The sequence below is a fragment of the Calonectris borealis genome, chromosome Z, assembly GCF_964195595.1.
Source record: "Calonectris borealis chromosome Z, bCalBor7.hap1.2, whole genome shotgun sequence".
Taxonomy (NCBI): domain Eukaryota; kingdom Metazoa; phylum Chordata; class Aves; order Procellariiformes; family Procellariidae; genus Calonectris; species Calonectris borealis.
In genome coordinates, this window is record NC_134352.1 from 14481059 (window position 1) to 14497873 (window position 16815).

Sequence of the window (16815 nt, forward strand, 5' to 3'; positions counted from 1 at the left end):
ACCACAAGAGTTGAAGGCCTCTCTTCTCCCAGTAATAACTCATTAGCCTCAATCTTGGATTCTCCCCAAATGCTTATAACTTATTTTCCTTTCTCCCCAGTATTTCTTAAAGCCTTCTGGTGCAGTTAGCACTTTGCCATCTGCTGCCTTCATGACACTGCAGTAGGGAACAACTGGTCTGAGTGATGTTTTCTGAACCATGATGAAAAGTGTGTCTGTGTTCCCATTTCCTGCTGTGCTACTTTAACATACTTCATTCTTTCTGCTGATCTATTACTGCCTGTCTTCAATCACTAAATGTGGTATCTTTCAGGCTAGACACTTGCCGTTTGAGTGTACTCATCTCATTGTCCCATCTCCACTAATTCTTCTCATCTCCCTTTTCCTCTCACCCCTGAGTAATAACTCACTTCATGTCTATCTGCTGTTTCCACTCTCCATGGTTTATTTATCATGTTTTTTACTATGTCTAGGATGACATATTTTACTCCAGACCATTTCTTATTAGCATCTTGTCATAAAGTAATTAGCTTTACACCCTCTTCTCAACTTTAAGACTGCTTTAGAGTTGTGGAATAAGGAGGACTATGACTCAGCAACTGTAAAGGGCTATCGACTGTCTCTGTCTCAGTATAAAAAGAGTCTCTGTACCAAATTTTGGTAGGTAATTCAGAGAAAAATGGTGGGAATAGGTAAAAATTATAAATACATTGTACTAAGGCAGGTAGTTCCAAAACTGTTTTGTCTTCCTTGGTGATCTAAGCCTGTGATTTGTTATGTCTCAGGAAGGAGGAGGTAAGGTTACATTTTGACTCACTTTCCTGCTGGAGCCTGAGCTTCATTTCCAAATAACTAGAGTTGGGTGGGAATCACAGTTAAGTAGAGGTCAGGCTGGACAAGAGTCCCAGATTAATAGCTTCAAAGAATCTGTCCAGAGTAGCATTAATTTCTATACCATTATACTGCAATAAAGAAGTGTCTGTGAGTCCATTCTGGGTGGTCTGACTCCATTCTTTACATCTTAACACGGGGGTGTGTTGGAGTTAGCCTGTCAGTCCATCACAGCCTGAGACTAACTCTGCACTCCAGGCTTCCACTGTGCCTGGGAAATCCTAAGTACGATTCATGACACCATCACTCACTTGCATGTGAGCGTGAGAAAGGCAATCTGTGTGTAGACTTATTCTCCCACCTGTAAGAAAGAAATAAGAGTTCCTCTGCTGCAGAGCATGGTTTAGTGCATAGTGTAAAGTTTCCAAGAACTCATCTACAAAGCTCTGAGAGAGACAACATTACATGAAGAGTAATCACATTTACTTCATGGACTATACTGATGGAACAGAGAGCAACTCAGGCTTTAACCTTTCGCTGATATGATCATTCAATACATAAGTACCATCAGTGACCTAACAATAAGCTCACATGCATTTCGCAGAGTTACTGCTGGGTGCTATGAGGGCATGCTCATATTTAAAGTTTAAGAACTTCAGTGTTTATCTCATCCCCTGACTTTCTTACTGTTGAAAGTATTTCTGCACTGGTCAGAGGCTAGAGGAAAATTACTTTTAAACTCTGAATTGCAGTCTTGGTTGTGTTTTAATTTTTTTAATGGAAGTGAGAGAGTTTTTTAAAAAAAGAACTATTTTTTATCCTCTCTCTTATGTAGGAAATTATTTCGTCTGCCAGTTTCCAACTAGTCCTGTTTATGATGTATTAATTTAGTTTAGTTTTAAATGTAATGCAATCACATTATGAGACTAACATATTTATGATTGGACAGCCTCCAAAATCTGAGAGTACTCTGTAGTATACAGTCAGTTACCTTGTTAGTTTTCCTGTGCTGTAACAAGAATAAAAAATTTTGTCAGCTCCCTGCGGTGCACAGTGTATCCAGTTCTGTCATTCAGGAGCAGCCTCAGAATATGGGAAGGTTATCAAGGTTATCATCAGAAAATTCTCCCTGTTTGTTTTTAAGCAATGCGTAGAATAAGACATATATACAAGTCATACAAGTTACTTATGAAGTCTATTAAGATTTTCACAAAAAAAAAAATTAAATATGCCTTTTGATCAACTCTGCTGCCTTGTGCTACAAAAGTCTAAAAAGCTAGCTTTAACAGTGTTTTTAGATATTTGAGAAATTTTATCACTGTCATCATATTGAGGATTATAAATTTTTGAAAGCTATGGTTCTTGAACTTTGCAAACAAAAGCTCCTCAGCACTGTTCATAAGCAGTGACAGATTCTGTCCTAAAACTCTCCTAAAACAATCATTGGCTACTGTAAAAGTCATGAGAGTGTCAAAAGTACGTCTAAGAGATTTTACCCATACACAGAAGGTCCTTCCACTGTTAAAAGAGGCTCCTGGTAAACTGAAACTGGGAGTGCTTCCTTCCCCAGAGAGCTAACTGGAGTGTAGGTAACTTCAGACGACACGGCTGTGATTAACAATTGTCTTACAAAATATGACCACTTGAATTAGATATGCTATCTAGCTAAACACCATAAAAAATTGACTTTGGACCTATATGCCATGACAGGCCAAATTTGACAGCACAGATTTGAAATTTTAAAATGACTCATAAAGTAGACTTGGTGCTACAGTTTTCTTTAAAATAGCTTCAGCAGAGCCAAGCCCCAAGCAATAAGGCCTTTACTATCGCGCTTGCTCTCTAAGTAGAAGAGAATTTCTGCTGGCCATCACTACTGCTTGCTGTCTAAAAGCATCTTGAAGTGGACCTTTTATGTAGCTGCTGTAGTTTCACCAACACTAACCAGTTTGATTCTGCGGTACAGAAGTAGTCTTTGGTACAGAAAAGACGGTAATAAGTGATCAGTTTCTCACAGTAGCATGAGCCATAGTCTTGGTTCTTGTATATGATATTCTTCCAGTTATGCTTGTGTCTGTGCTCAAGGCATTGTAATAGGGACATGCTAGCAACTACCACCAAGTAGGTAAGGAATCTAAGGAATGACTAATCTCCAGGTCTGGATTTTTTTTTTCTGAGAATGGGGAGCATGTTTTTGCTCATCTTATTTCATCTGCATCTAATTATGAGACCACAAGGTATTTTATATTTTTAATAACCTGAAACCCTAGATGCAGAATGGCTATGACCAAATGCTATTGTTATTATGACCCTGTATGTCATAACCATTAAACCTTTGCTTAATTATTCCCACAAAAACCTTTTTATGCTTAAAATAAAAGTGCCCAAATTTGAACTGAAACCCAGTTTTTCTTCTAATAGTTTGTTATAGTTATTAATCACACTGTTAATTTTTTTATATGTCTGCCTTTGTGCATGAAATTTTAATTTGTCCTGAGACAACCATGCTTTTGCCATTATATTAACAACTTGTTAATAGTAGTATTAGTGGTGGTGGTGGTGGTAGTAGTAGTAGTAGTATTGATGATATTATCACCCTAGAAGAGGAAAGGCTTAAAAATCAAGAATAGAGAGCAAATTTATCTACATAAACAATAAAATTTGAGTTATACAAATTTTGGGTACTATATTACCTAGGCTGGAGAAAAAAAAATCGTATTTGACACTGATTGATCAGAAAGTTGATGTCTTAAAAAATAACAACAAATATTTAAAATAACAGTACAGGAAAAGAAAAAAAGTTTTTTGTTGTTGCGTCAAACTTACGAAAGAGTTAACAGAATTGCAAAATGCAAGGTTATTTGGTTTACCCTCGGTAGAGAAAAAAAGTGGTTTAACTAGGTACTGCTGAGGCATAAAATGCCAGCCACCCCAACAAGAAAATGAAGACAGACTGTTTAATTTCGGTCAGAACAGAATAAAATCTTATCCTGTTATTGGCAAGTGTAAAGTCTTGGTTTCTCTTTCCTTCTACCTCAGGAGGAGTCTCTGTTGTTTGATAATATGATTGAGCTCATGTGTCACTCTTTTCTTCATTGGGCAATGATTTGTTTCCCTTCTCCTTTTTCAGTCACTCAGTGAAAAGGAATCACCTTTGAGATCTTGAGCCCTCATTCAAACTTTGACTAAATTATACTCAAGTTTGAAATAGTGCTTGCCTAAAGGCAGAATCAAAGGGTACAAGAGCATCCTAGTTCTTAAAACTGAGGCAATACTCTATGGCACTGGAAAGGAAATACTTTCAATTTGCCTGTTGTATATTAACACGCCTCGAAAAAAAACAAAAAAAGAAAAGATTTTATTAAAAGAAAAGCAAAAAAGAAGTAGTAACTACTGTTTAGACAAAATAAGGAAAAATAAGGTAGTAAGGTAGTTGTAACGGAATGCATAATGCCATGAGCGAGAAAAGCTTTTCACTTCAGAGTCTGGAAATTTCTGTAATATTTCTTTTACTGGAAAATGCCAAAATTTCCAAATCAAACCTTCTATGGGAACAGAGCTGTTTCTCACAAGATAATAATAATAGTAATAATAATAATAATAATAAAAAAAATCCAGTCATAATTATTATCCAAGTGTTCTAGTCATACCTTGAATTAAGTATTTCAACACTTTTGTTTCAAATGTTTACACTGAAAATGTTTACACTGTGATAAAACTTATATAATCTTTATTTTTTATATAATGATTATTAAAATTTAAAAATCATTATAATTTGGACATCAGTATCAAAGAACTTACCCCTTCCATTCTTCTCTTCTGATTCAACCAAAAGATCTTAAAACAAGAACAGACTTTCGCATGGAAGATTAGTCCCGAGTTTTGACAAGCTCTTCTATTCATCATTAAAATGCTAACAATTTTTGTACAGCAGAAAGAACCCGCTGAGAATAATGGAGCACATGGAAGTCACCTCACACCCAGGAAGTCCCTGTTACACATTGTCAGAGGTTGGGAGAGAGATCAAAAGAAAGTTGTTATAGTGCTCGCTTTCTTTTTGCTACTCTCTGTGGGTATCTGCTCTTGAACATTGTTAGAGAGAAAGATGCTGAACTACTCAGCCCTTTGGTTTAACCAGTGCCACTGTTCTAATGTTTTATAAAACTTCCATCACTGCTTTTCAAATTAGCACACACCTGGCATTATTATGAATTACTTTTATTTCTCAAGAGTTAGTTCAAATCTTACATCCCTTGCATTTGTTTCTTTGTCTTCATTGATCGACCTTTTCCTGAAATATCAAATATTAACCACTGAACTAAATGCTATGGGTAGTGAGGTATTAGCCTTTGATTCCTATCTCAACAGTTGCATAGTGTTTCATTTTTTTTAACCAATGAATTTATTGTGTTGTACAACAAACAAGGACGCGGCCTTCTATTTCCATATGGAATTGAGGCTGCTCAATAAATGTATCATCAGTTTGGCTCTTAACATAGCAACTTGAATCATAGTTTCAATAAATGCCCAGGAGTGGTACGACTACATACAATATTAAATAACACAAGGCAGGGCCTACTTTTCAGGAGCCACCAGGTATAAGCAAGGGAATTTTTCCACACTTCATTCTAATGTCACTTGGGCATCAATATTATCTTACTTGACCTTTTCTACTGAGAAAATTCAGAAGGTAGCAACAGCAGTGATTTCATACATTTTTGCTCTGATTGTTACTTTACACATAGACCTAATACTTAATATTAACAAAAATATTTCTAGGTTTCAATCACTGGCATAGATGTAGAGTATTCTTGTCTGTCTGCTGGACTTCACTCTAAACGGAGAAATAATTTCAGCATCAGTTATTGGTAAGGAAGGTATCTGGTCTTCACCTGTTAACAAATCAGAAAGCTTATTTTCTGTTTGCTTGAGCCTATGTGAATTTATTCTCAGTTTGTTTCCCCCCCCCCGCACCACACTAAGTGCCGCTTTTCAAATAAAGGTATTTGTTTGCCCCATAGTATTATTGTTAAAAAAAAATAAGAAAACTAATAAGAAGTTCTTCTAAATAAGAAGACTGGATTATTCATATCCAGATAGGCACCATTAACTTTTACTGGTTAAATGCTACTGGAACTTAAAGCCAAACCAATGTATCACATCAAGAGTCTGTAACCTCTGCTTTGGCCTCTCTCTCCTTATTTTTATGCACCAAGCCATTCTGTGACACAGTGAAGGTAGATATATGCCCATATAAGTTATGATACATATGAGAAAAGCTTGGGTCTTTTTCTCCAGAGGAATGATCCCTTGCATTCCCCTTTTAGTTCCTGCACATTACTTTGTGGTATTTTACAACTTAATGAGAAAATATCTGTCTCAACAGTACCAAAAGAAAGTTAAAGACCCTTAATTTCAGCACATTGAAATGAAAGGCCTTTCTTTCCTTATTTTAAAATAAAGCTACAAATAAAGTTCCTCATGTGGATTTGGATATCAAAGAGTATATGGAAGGGAAAATACAAGTAAATAAATTTATAATAATTAAAGTATTCATGTAAATAAATCACAGTAAAACCCTTCAGTACTACTTAACTAAACTACTATATGAAGTATATCCTCACCAAATTTTTAGTTTACTTTTTAGAGGGAAAGTTCTGAAAATATAAAAATATACATATTAATATGTTTGGATTATGTTTTTGAATAAAGATGTGTTCAGTTGCATTTTTTTAATTTACACACTTGACAGAAAAATGTTTTAATATCAAGAGGTCTAGAAAAAAGATCAGGCCACAGTATCATAGACCTTAAAAATCAAACTGAAAATTGTGGCAAATGCAAGTACACTTGAATATCTCTATTTATAATACAGCAAAGAACTTTGGAAAATGCAAAACACTTTTAATGATTTTTTTGTGCATTAAATGATACTAAAATTGATAATTTTAAGATTAAAATTATCAATTCCTCTCTAGAAAGTCAATTCAATAGCAAAGCTTTTGTTGCTGTAAATAGGCCATAGAGAAAAGAAGTCACATCCTCTTCAATGGCTTACTAACCTCCTATAATGCGTCTCATCAAGGGTAGTCTGAGCGAGTGGGAAGGAAACTCTTCTCAGAAATGAAAGATGGTAAAGAAGTTGGAAAGATTTGTGCCTGCTCTTGCAGTTAAGGTAATTTTAAGCATGGCTTTCTCAGAAAAAGGTTCCTCCCTTACAGAAAAGTAGACAAAGGAGAGGTTACACAGAGATGCAACCAAAGACCATACTAACCATTCTTATAAAAAATGAATTCCATGGCATTTTTTAATTTTCTTAAAATAGGTTTTATATATATACAATTTTAAAGATGGGAACATTTTCAATTTCAATGAGGCAAGTTGCTCAGATGTTAAGTGACTAAATTTATTTCCTTCCTTCCATGACTGCTTACATTACTGTTAGCTTTAAAACCTGGTAACATCACTGTTCCCTGCCTGTACCACTGTGTTACAGACAGAGGCTGCAAAGCTTTTTCTCACTTCTGGTGTCGAGGTGGAACTGCAAATGCTAAGGAGAGTTTTGATGAGTCCTCGCTGACTGCAATGCAGCTACACATTGCTGTCTCCTCTTGCAGACACTGATGGAGTCGAAGAGACTGTGGAGGAGGACCCAGTGTAGTTTAGCATCCTCTGCTCTCCCATTTGAATATGTCTGTGCTGGCTAGTAAGTTAGAAATGTTTCAGCTGGGTTTATTTACTGATTGCCAAAGGCTTAGGAGAAATTGGGCTAACACAGGACAGAGATCCTCTGGAAGACAATGCTGCTTTAGCAAGGCTGTTTTCAGGACCTGAGCTAGCTTTATATGCAGCTTGCACAAGTATCTCTATGCTTCCCTGCAGGTAGACAAACCTTATGTGGGATGAAAATAAAAATGTTGAGGAAAGTAGGCTTTTCCATTAGTGGTTTGTCTTTAACTGCTTTCATTTAAAAGATTCCTGTAGTGGAACTGTATCAGAGGATCAGCCATACTGAATCATATGCTACAGAAATCACAGGCCAAGTGTCTAAGCTGATGTAAGCTCAAATGCTCTGTGTTCAGTGTTCTTATTGTCAGAACAGCATTGATGCGGATATAATACTTGGCTAAATATATTTCTGTATCATGTTCATCCGTTACTCCATAGGCTGTTTTCCTATTGCAGATAATTTTACAGTTGCCACCTAGGAGTGACAAATGGGTTTATGGAGGGTTTTTTTGCATCTGCCAACCAAAAGATATTCACTAATCCTGTTACTCTGAAATAAATCATGTAGCTCATGGTTAAAATGAGTTTAAAAAAGGCTGGGAACATTTGTGAATTTCCTATCTATTACAGCAGTTGTCTGACTCTATCTCCTTTGTCATTTGTTATAAAACCTGTGGAAGGACCTTGAAAGGTGAGATAGACCTTTTTTTTTTTTGAGTTTTGCTAGTGTATTTGCCACTTAGGTGATTTTTATTAAACTTGGGGATGCTAAACACAGATTTTGTCTGGAAAAGGCTATGTAAATCAAAGACAAATGCTTTCTGCAGTCATAATTATGACAGGCTACATCACAAGTCAAAAGCTAAGTTTTTATTGCCTGCATACCTTTATCTATACTAAATTTCACATTTTGCTCACTTGGCTTATTTCCAGGTGTGATTATTATTGACGAGTGTCGAAGCCACAGCTTTGTGTGGCTGAAGAAATGAGGTATTTGACTGGGACTCAGAAGACCTATGCTCTATTAATGGTTCAATTTCTGCTTCTTCTCCAGTGTCTTTAACTGCTGTCTTCTTTTGAAAGGAAATCAACATATCTGCAGCAAGCGCTTAGGCTGGGTGTACTGTGACAGGACTCTCTGTCCTTAGTAAGAATGCAATAACAGTTTGAATAGTTTGAATTAGTGTCATTTCCTTCCATTACTGTGCATTAAATACTCATATTGATTTGCTAACTGCAAGCATCCATGCATGTATACTTAGATCTCTTCTACACTGAAACAAACACCAGTCAAGAGGAGACTAAATTTTTAAGCTATGGATAATGATAAATTTTCACATTTTTTGAAGGTTCTTCACAGTTAAGTTGTGTGATGAATTTTTTGGTATTAAAATTAAATGGGTAATAATGTGCATTTCAAAACTGTCAAATAAGTTAAAACCAAAACAATAAATAAATAAAATAAAAAACACTCAAAGACAACTTCATTTTTACAGTCTTCTGACTGAAGTTACTAGTCTGAGGAGCCATATTCTACTCTCTTAAACTTGCTTTTTCTTGAACTTTCATTTTTCCAAATCTTTCAATAAATTGTGAAATGCAGTTTGGAAACCAGTTATTCACCCCCTTTCTTCCTGTCTTAATTCCTCAGGCTGTATAAGACAATAGCTGATATCATACAAAAGTTGTATTCAGAAGAAAAAGTAAAATTCTTAAGTGTCAGAGATTTTTTAAAATGATAAACAAAAATCACAAATATGAACATTTAACTATTTAATTCCAAAGAAACATGCAATTAGTCATGCAACAAAGTCTTTCAAAAGTCAAGAGAAAGCCAGTGGAAAAGTAAGAAATTTAGTGTTAAACTACGAACATCTTAATTATTATACTAAATACATCACTGAAAAAAAAACGCCTGGATGTCTTCCCAAAATGCTTAAAAATGGTAATTTCAGCTTCAGAACTATGTCTTGATCTGTGAACTCCAAACTGAATTTGATATTGCAAAACAAAATTTTGAAGTTAATTGGGATTATCTTCAGGACAATATACTCTTTGGTGAATGTATTGTATATAATACATTGAAAGCAAAGCTAAAACATGTTTATGTGTCACTTACACATAGCAGCAGCTGCAGACAAACTGACATCATAATCTTGAAAACTTCTTTTGTCACTGTTGACAAAGTGAATACTGATCATGGCAGTCATTAAAATGCTGTGTAATTTGTCAAATTTGTATACATCAACAAAGACTGAACATTCATTCATTTGTTTTGGGAAGAATGTTTTGCAATTCAATAACCTGTTATTGTTTTTACAGATTACTCAGTAGTACAATTATATGATAAATACTTTCCATGATACAAACCAATCAACTTCTTTAAACATCAATAGATTGTACATTATGAAGCATATTACAGCTGTGTTGTTAAAATTTGGGATAGAATTACCAAATGAAACATACTATTGTGTTTCCTTACTTACAAGGAAATGGAAGCCTTGTCAAGAGACATTGGCTTACACCATTAATATTTAACCATGCCAATGGCTTAAGATTTAGCTTGGCACTTCCCAATTTTCCAAAAGTTAGCAAAAAGTTAATTTCAAATTATTATTGAAAAATATAGGAAGATTTTATCAAGATTCAATTTTGACTAAAGTAAAAATTTACTGTTTAACTGCAACAGTATTTGCAATTAACATCTTACTTAGATATCCAATTAAATTATATTCCATGACAGCTGAGGAAGTCAAATCACTCTAGATGTAGAAAAGTCTGAAATTATGTTTAGTGTAATTATATTCATTTATCTTAAAGAATAGTGACTGTATGTCACAAACTATATGTGTTGTCCTAGAACGAGTGTGAATGTATTGTATTCCCTGATCTGAGGTTATTTGTATGTATTTGATGTTCTTTGACCATCTTCATTGTGAAGAGATTTTTTTTGTTCATTGTGAGTGCTCTAAACCTTAAAATTTCACACTTAATTTTGACTACAATATTGCTAAACCAGAAACAAACTGGATGACTTGGAAAATTTACCTGCTTTTTCTCTTCTTTCATTGTGACAGCAAGAAAATAAGAGGTTTTTTATGGATGTAGCCCCATACAAAATATTGAAAATCACCTGAGAATTATCACCTTTAACTAAAAGTGTCCTAAGTTATAGGACAATTTTTTTTTTTCTTTTTTCTTTTCTTTCTTTACTTAACCATTATTCTGGGAATGTGAAGAAGTACTGAATTTTACTAATAACATGCATAAGAACATTAATTTATGAGGGTTAGGTGGAGAAAACTGCGAAGAAAAAAGATGGAGGCAAACCACAGGCTGATATGCTGAGTTAATGTTGTGGGTGCATGAATGACAGAAAGGACAGAAAATAGCACATTATTTGCTTAAATGTTAAATTCAAACAATTCTTATCATTGCATATCAATTAATAGATCCTATTGAAGTAGCAACAATTTTTGCATATTTTTATACTAACTTATTTCCATTTTGTCTTTTTTAAGACATTAACAAACATTTTATTCTCATGTGTAAATGAAGTTCTGGGAATTTATGTATTTTGCAGATTATGGAGGAAAACCATAGACCTGCTACAGCAATACAAGCTGCCAGAAGAATATAGTGGGCAGAGACACTTTCAAGGTGAGTACTCATTCACAAGTATTTAGTTCTGCTATCCATCTGCTCAGGAGTAAAGGCAGCCTGGTTCACCAACAGAGCACTCCCCAGTAAGGTTTCCTCAAGATGCAGAAGCATAAGAAAAAAGTGAATTTGCTCTGGAATATCAGTCCTTTTTTTTTTTTTTAATAATATGCAAGCAATGTCTCTGCTGTCTAAGATTTCTACAAATTGATCTTTATGAAGTTATCACAATTTTATTCCATATGAAATTCCTTTATGAATCACTATTCTCTAAATGATATTGTACTGGTTTATACCTTGTATAGGTATTTTTCTGATTAAAAAACAGACTAACATACGGCTACTTTGATTTATACCCCTGGTTATTAAATGCCAAGTGAGCAAAGTTGAACTGTAAGTTAAAAGAATATGCTTTCTGCAGCTGTGGCTTGTTCTCCACATGTAAAATGATCCCCCACTCCTTACCCAAATCTAAAAAAGCTACACAAACCCTAAATAAAATCTTTCCCCTTTGTTTTTGCAATATACTAAATATGAAGAAGTGCACAGAATACCCAAATCCACAGTACTGCTTTCATAGTGCAAACATTTAGCAACAGATTTCTGAAAGGGTTGTGAAATGATGACTGCTAAGGCACTTAAAAGCGAATATGATCAACCGCCTTCACATTTTCTCAGAATACTATCGCTGCACAGAACAGACTTCTTTAGTAAGCAAAGATGCACAGAAATAAATCTTATTGTCAGTTTCTAGGTGCAAAGACACACTGTGAAGACAGTGGGGTTTCATGCAAGCCATTTCAAATGCACTTTGCACAGTAGAAATGCATGCACACAGAGGAGGAAAAAAAGGAAAATTATTAGTTTAACTGAACTAAAAATAAGCGAGTGCCAATAAACCAAAAGTTAATTGTTTAGATGCTTCAGGAAGAATCAGTCCAGGACTTCAAAAAGTAAAGTACATTTTTGGGGAGTGTTGGTAGTTCCGACAGAATGCAGAGCAGTATTACTGAAGCAGAAGTCATTTCTGCTGTCAGCTTCCATAGCCAAGATGGCAGAAGAAGAAAGGTAAAAATGGAATGGGAACGCAATTTCTGCAAAACAAAAATATGCAACAGGCATCTTCAGACACAGTCCTAAATGGCCATTTAATATCTGCCTTCATCAAGCTTAAAAGCCATCTGCTCAAAGAAATGTTGCGAAAGAGATGAAATCCTTCACTTTTAAGCATTATCACAGATAAAATATCATCAAGATAGATGCACTCAGTAAAAGGGGTTGTTGTAAGAAGAAGTGGATATGAACTAATTTAATGGCAGTCCCATGGGATGTTTAATTGCAGTTCAGTTTCCCCTTTTTCGTGTCAGGAATAGAGCTCTACTCTGCTGTTTGGTAGCTGTCACTGGGAGGTTGCACTGTGCTCTAGGTTTTGGGGACCAAACTGCAAAGGCAAATAATGAACAATGTAACAGCTTTTTAGTTGCCTTTTGTTCCATTAATATAATATCTTTTAAAAGATTAACACACAAGTTCTCCAAAATTTTGCATTGCAAGGAAACTCATTGAGAATACACAAATTTTATGGCAACAAGCTTCTGTGAGCCTTTCATCCACGTTATGTCCTGTGATGTTTTCAGACTATATTTTAGTTACACAGACCTTTTTACACTGATATTTTGAAGGGGTAAAAAAATGTCAGGGTAAAAACAATATATGAGTGTTTCCTTTAAAATTCACGTCATACTAAATACTTAGAAATATAGTATGCTGCCAAACTAACTTAATTATTTAATTTTGTGATTCAGTTCCTTCACTCTGGTTTTTTGGACGTATGCAGTTTCATAAGAAATTACCGTTTTAAAAGATCAAACCCTTTCTTGTCATTGACAACATTTTCTACAACTTTAATAATCCTCAGGCAGGATCATGTTGCTGTTATTGTCAGTTCTCTATGGTACCTGAACTCATTGCTTCATATTCTTCTTTTTTTCAAGTTGCTCAGGCTGGTTTTATTGCTAATGCTGTATTCTGAATTCAAATCAGGAGTTTACACTGTTCTTCACAATACAACAGAGCTGCATAGATGAAAAGTTCCATAAAGTTGGACATGGCCATAACTAGCAAATTGTCAGAGAAGATGGATCAGCCAGCATTCAGGTGGCCTTGTTCTCAAAGAAAAGAGAAAATGTTAAGGAAAATAAGCAAAAGGGAAAAAAAGTTAAATGGCCGCTAAGAATCTTGTTCCTCAGTTTTAAGGAACTTAGAAATCTGCTGCATATCTTCTGTTTTAAACTGTCACACACACACAGTGTTCAAATCTCACCAATGAAGTTTATACATGTTCAGTATATTTCTACCCCACCATTCAGGGTTTTGGACAGCCTAGGAAGGAAACCTATGTGTACCTTAAACAGCAGCACAGGGAATAAATCTCATCCTGGCCATCACTGAGGAAAGACTTTTGTTGTATCCACTAGCCAAGCGTTCTGGCACTTTGCAGTGACAACTGTTGGAAAGACAACTTTTCTGTGCTCATGTAACTGCCCTCCCAGCTCAGCCCTCCCAGGTGCTAGCAGAAGATTTTCCCCTCACTTTGTCAGCACCAGTCATCAATCTATGCCTGCCTTTATAAGGGGGTTATGTCAAAGCAGGCAGAGAGCTCAGTAGACTTCTCTTATATAAATCACTACAGCAGGGCCTCATCTGAGTTGCAACCAAGAGCCAGATCCTGAATTACCATAAACTGATACATCTTTACCTAAATAAAAAAAGTTTCCGATTGAAAAAAACCCTGAAGTCCCTCCAGTTTGTCAGTGACAGATCTCTCCCATGATGCAGTCATGATACAAGGAAATCTTGCAATTAGTTTTTATTTTATTAGATTTCATTCTGTCTTTGATAAACACATTTAACTCTTTGTCAAGAGAAGTCTTACCTAAGTGTTCTGACAAGTGCATAGAAATCAATTAATATGTAGATTTTGACATTAAGGGCAGCATTTTACTGCAAGAGATGCAGATTGCTTGAAAATGCACTTGTCAAAAGTTAATTTTTTACAATCTTGAACACTTCTTGGCAAGTGACTGTTGAGAACAAGATCTATTTTACATTTCAACAAGACAGCCAGATAAGAAGGTGGAAGTGTCTTTTAATGATTCAAGTCAATTTTCACCATACTACAATGATGACATTCATCAAGTATGTCCATAAGGACATACCTTTAGGTAACTGAGCTTGAGTTCTTAGTGTTGTACAACATATTTGGATTTGCCTTCCAGCTCCTGAATCTTACTGCACATTGAGCTATCCTGGCAATAACTTAAAGGAATCAGTTCATAACTCAACATTTTGCCCTTGCCCCCTTTCCCTCCCCTTTCTATTTTTGGTCTTTCTAAAGTACAAGAGATAAAATGTAGAGAAAGTACTTTAAACTAAGTCCTCAGGATAAAAAGAAAAAAGTGGAGCCTAGAGCTTTATCATAGAACGTGAGTTCAGGTTGTATGAAGCTGTGTGGGTTACTAATATTTTTGCTAGCTTCTTGTGAGAAACTACCTCTCGTGGTCTGGGACTCTATGAGAGTGATGCAATCATGTTTTGGGGCTGGAGGAAGGAGAACACTACTTACCTGTAGCGGGGGTTACTGTCCCAAGAGCTGCAACAGCAGCATCCTTTTGATGACTTCTGCACAAACTCAGCTTTATCAGGAGACCGTCCTCTTTGCTATCATGGTTCAACATGATATTTGAATGCTAGCTCTGTCCATTAGACAGAACTCCTCTTGAGAACTCACCCCTCTCCCCAGAGGATTAGATATATATCTGTACTCAGGGTTTAAGCAAGACCAAAGTCTCTTTGCATTTTAAGATGATTATTTGAGTTACAGTTAAGCTATTAATGTTATCCTTTTACTACACATAATTTTTAATTTGCATAAGAATGATAAAAATGTGGTTTGTAATTTTCTATATATCCTTTTTGCTTAAAAAACCCAAACAAACCTACAGATAACTGTACTAGCTAGCACACTTTTATACAAGTTGTTTAGAGAGGGAAATCCATGACGGATTACTGTCTTTGTCTAGCGTGCGAGGGCAGCTATCAAAAGTAGAGTTTCAGGGACTGAAAAGGTGTGCTCTAAGGACTTGCTATTTAACTGCCATTTAAATTTGGGTAAAAGAGGAGGGAGAAAATACTTTGCCATCTTAATCTACACTTTTGATTCTAAAGGATGTTAAATTAATAAAGAAAAGAAAGTTACACAAGAACTTAGGCAGAGTTGAGTAAATATTTTGCAGGAGTAAAAGCTGGAATAAAAGTACACAAACATTGTTGACATTCCATTTTACGTGTCTAAACCAGGTATCATTCTACCTGTATTTACCAAGAAAAAAACACTTATTAACATTTAATTCAGTTTCTTCTTCTCTCTTCTCCATAGCTGTGCACACAAGCCTGGCTGCTCCACAGATGTTCAGTAGAAGGGAGGAAGGCCACAGGGTAGGAAGGTTGCTCCAAGTCTTCTTCATCTCTTCTTTCAAGTTCTTGCAATATTCCATGTATGAACCAGGCAACACACATACCTCTCTGCATGTTGGAGACTCCGCTCCATTTCTGAGCATAACTATAGTACATCCGCTTTTGCAAGAGCTTGTTTTTGTTTACATACCCACATTCATCTATTTCAACCAAAATTTCAGGACATATCTCCATCTGTTTCCCAGTTTGTTTAAAACAGAAGCTATCAAAAACTTTCTGTTCCCTGTTGTTGGCATGCTTACAAATATTTTGACATAAGATGGCCATAGCACTTACTGGGCAGCACTTTCCTTCTATCACCTCTTCTTAAAGGTCATCTCAGTGAAAATTCCCCACCTGCAAACTGCGCAGTCTCCATGTTTTATTTTATCAACCTATTATATTTTGTCGTTAATCTTCATTTCAGCTTCTTCGATGGTAAGAGCATTTCTGCATGCAGTTGCCTCTTACTTCAATTTGATTTTAAAAAAAAAAAAAAACCAGCTAATTGATTGTGACTTTTTAATGATAAAATTGTTAATTATTGAAAGACTCAAGAGAGCATATGGGTGCACTCCTCTGCTTTACTCTCACATCAGAAAGGATAATATATACCTACTGAAAAAGACTCAGAAAAAAGTTTTGGTACGTTGACCTTGGCTGGCCATCAGGCTGCTCTATCACTACTCCTCCTCAACAGGACAGAGGAGACAAAATACAATTAAAAGCTTGTGACTTGAGATAAAGACAGGGAGATGACTTACCTATTACTCTCACATGCAAAACACACTCAACTTGGCCAATTAATTGTAACAGAGTAGTATAGTAAGAAATAAGAATAAAATTAAAACCACCTTTCCCTCACCCCTCCCTTCTTCCCAGGCTCAACTTTGTTCCTAACTCTTTTACCTCCTCTCCTGAGCAGCGCAGGGGAATGGGAAATGGGGGTTGTGGTCAGTTCATAACACTTTGTCTCTGCCACTCCTTCCTCCTCACTCTCTTTCCCTGCTTCACCATGGGGTGCCTCCCATGGGATACAGTCCTTCATGAACTTCTCCAATGTGGGTCCTTCCCACGGGC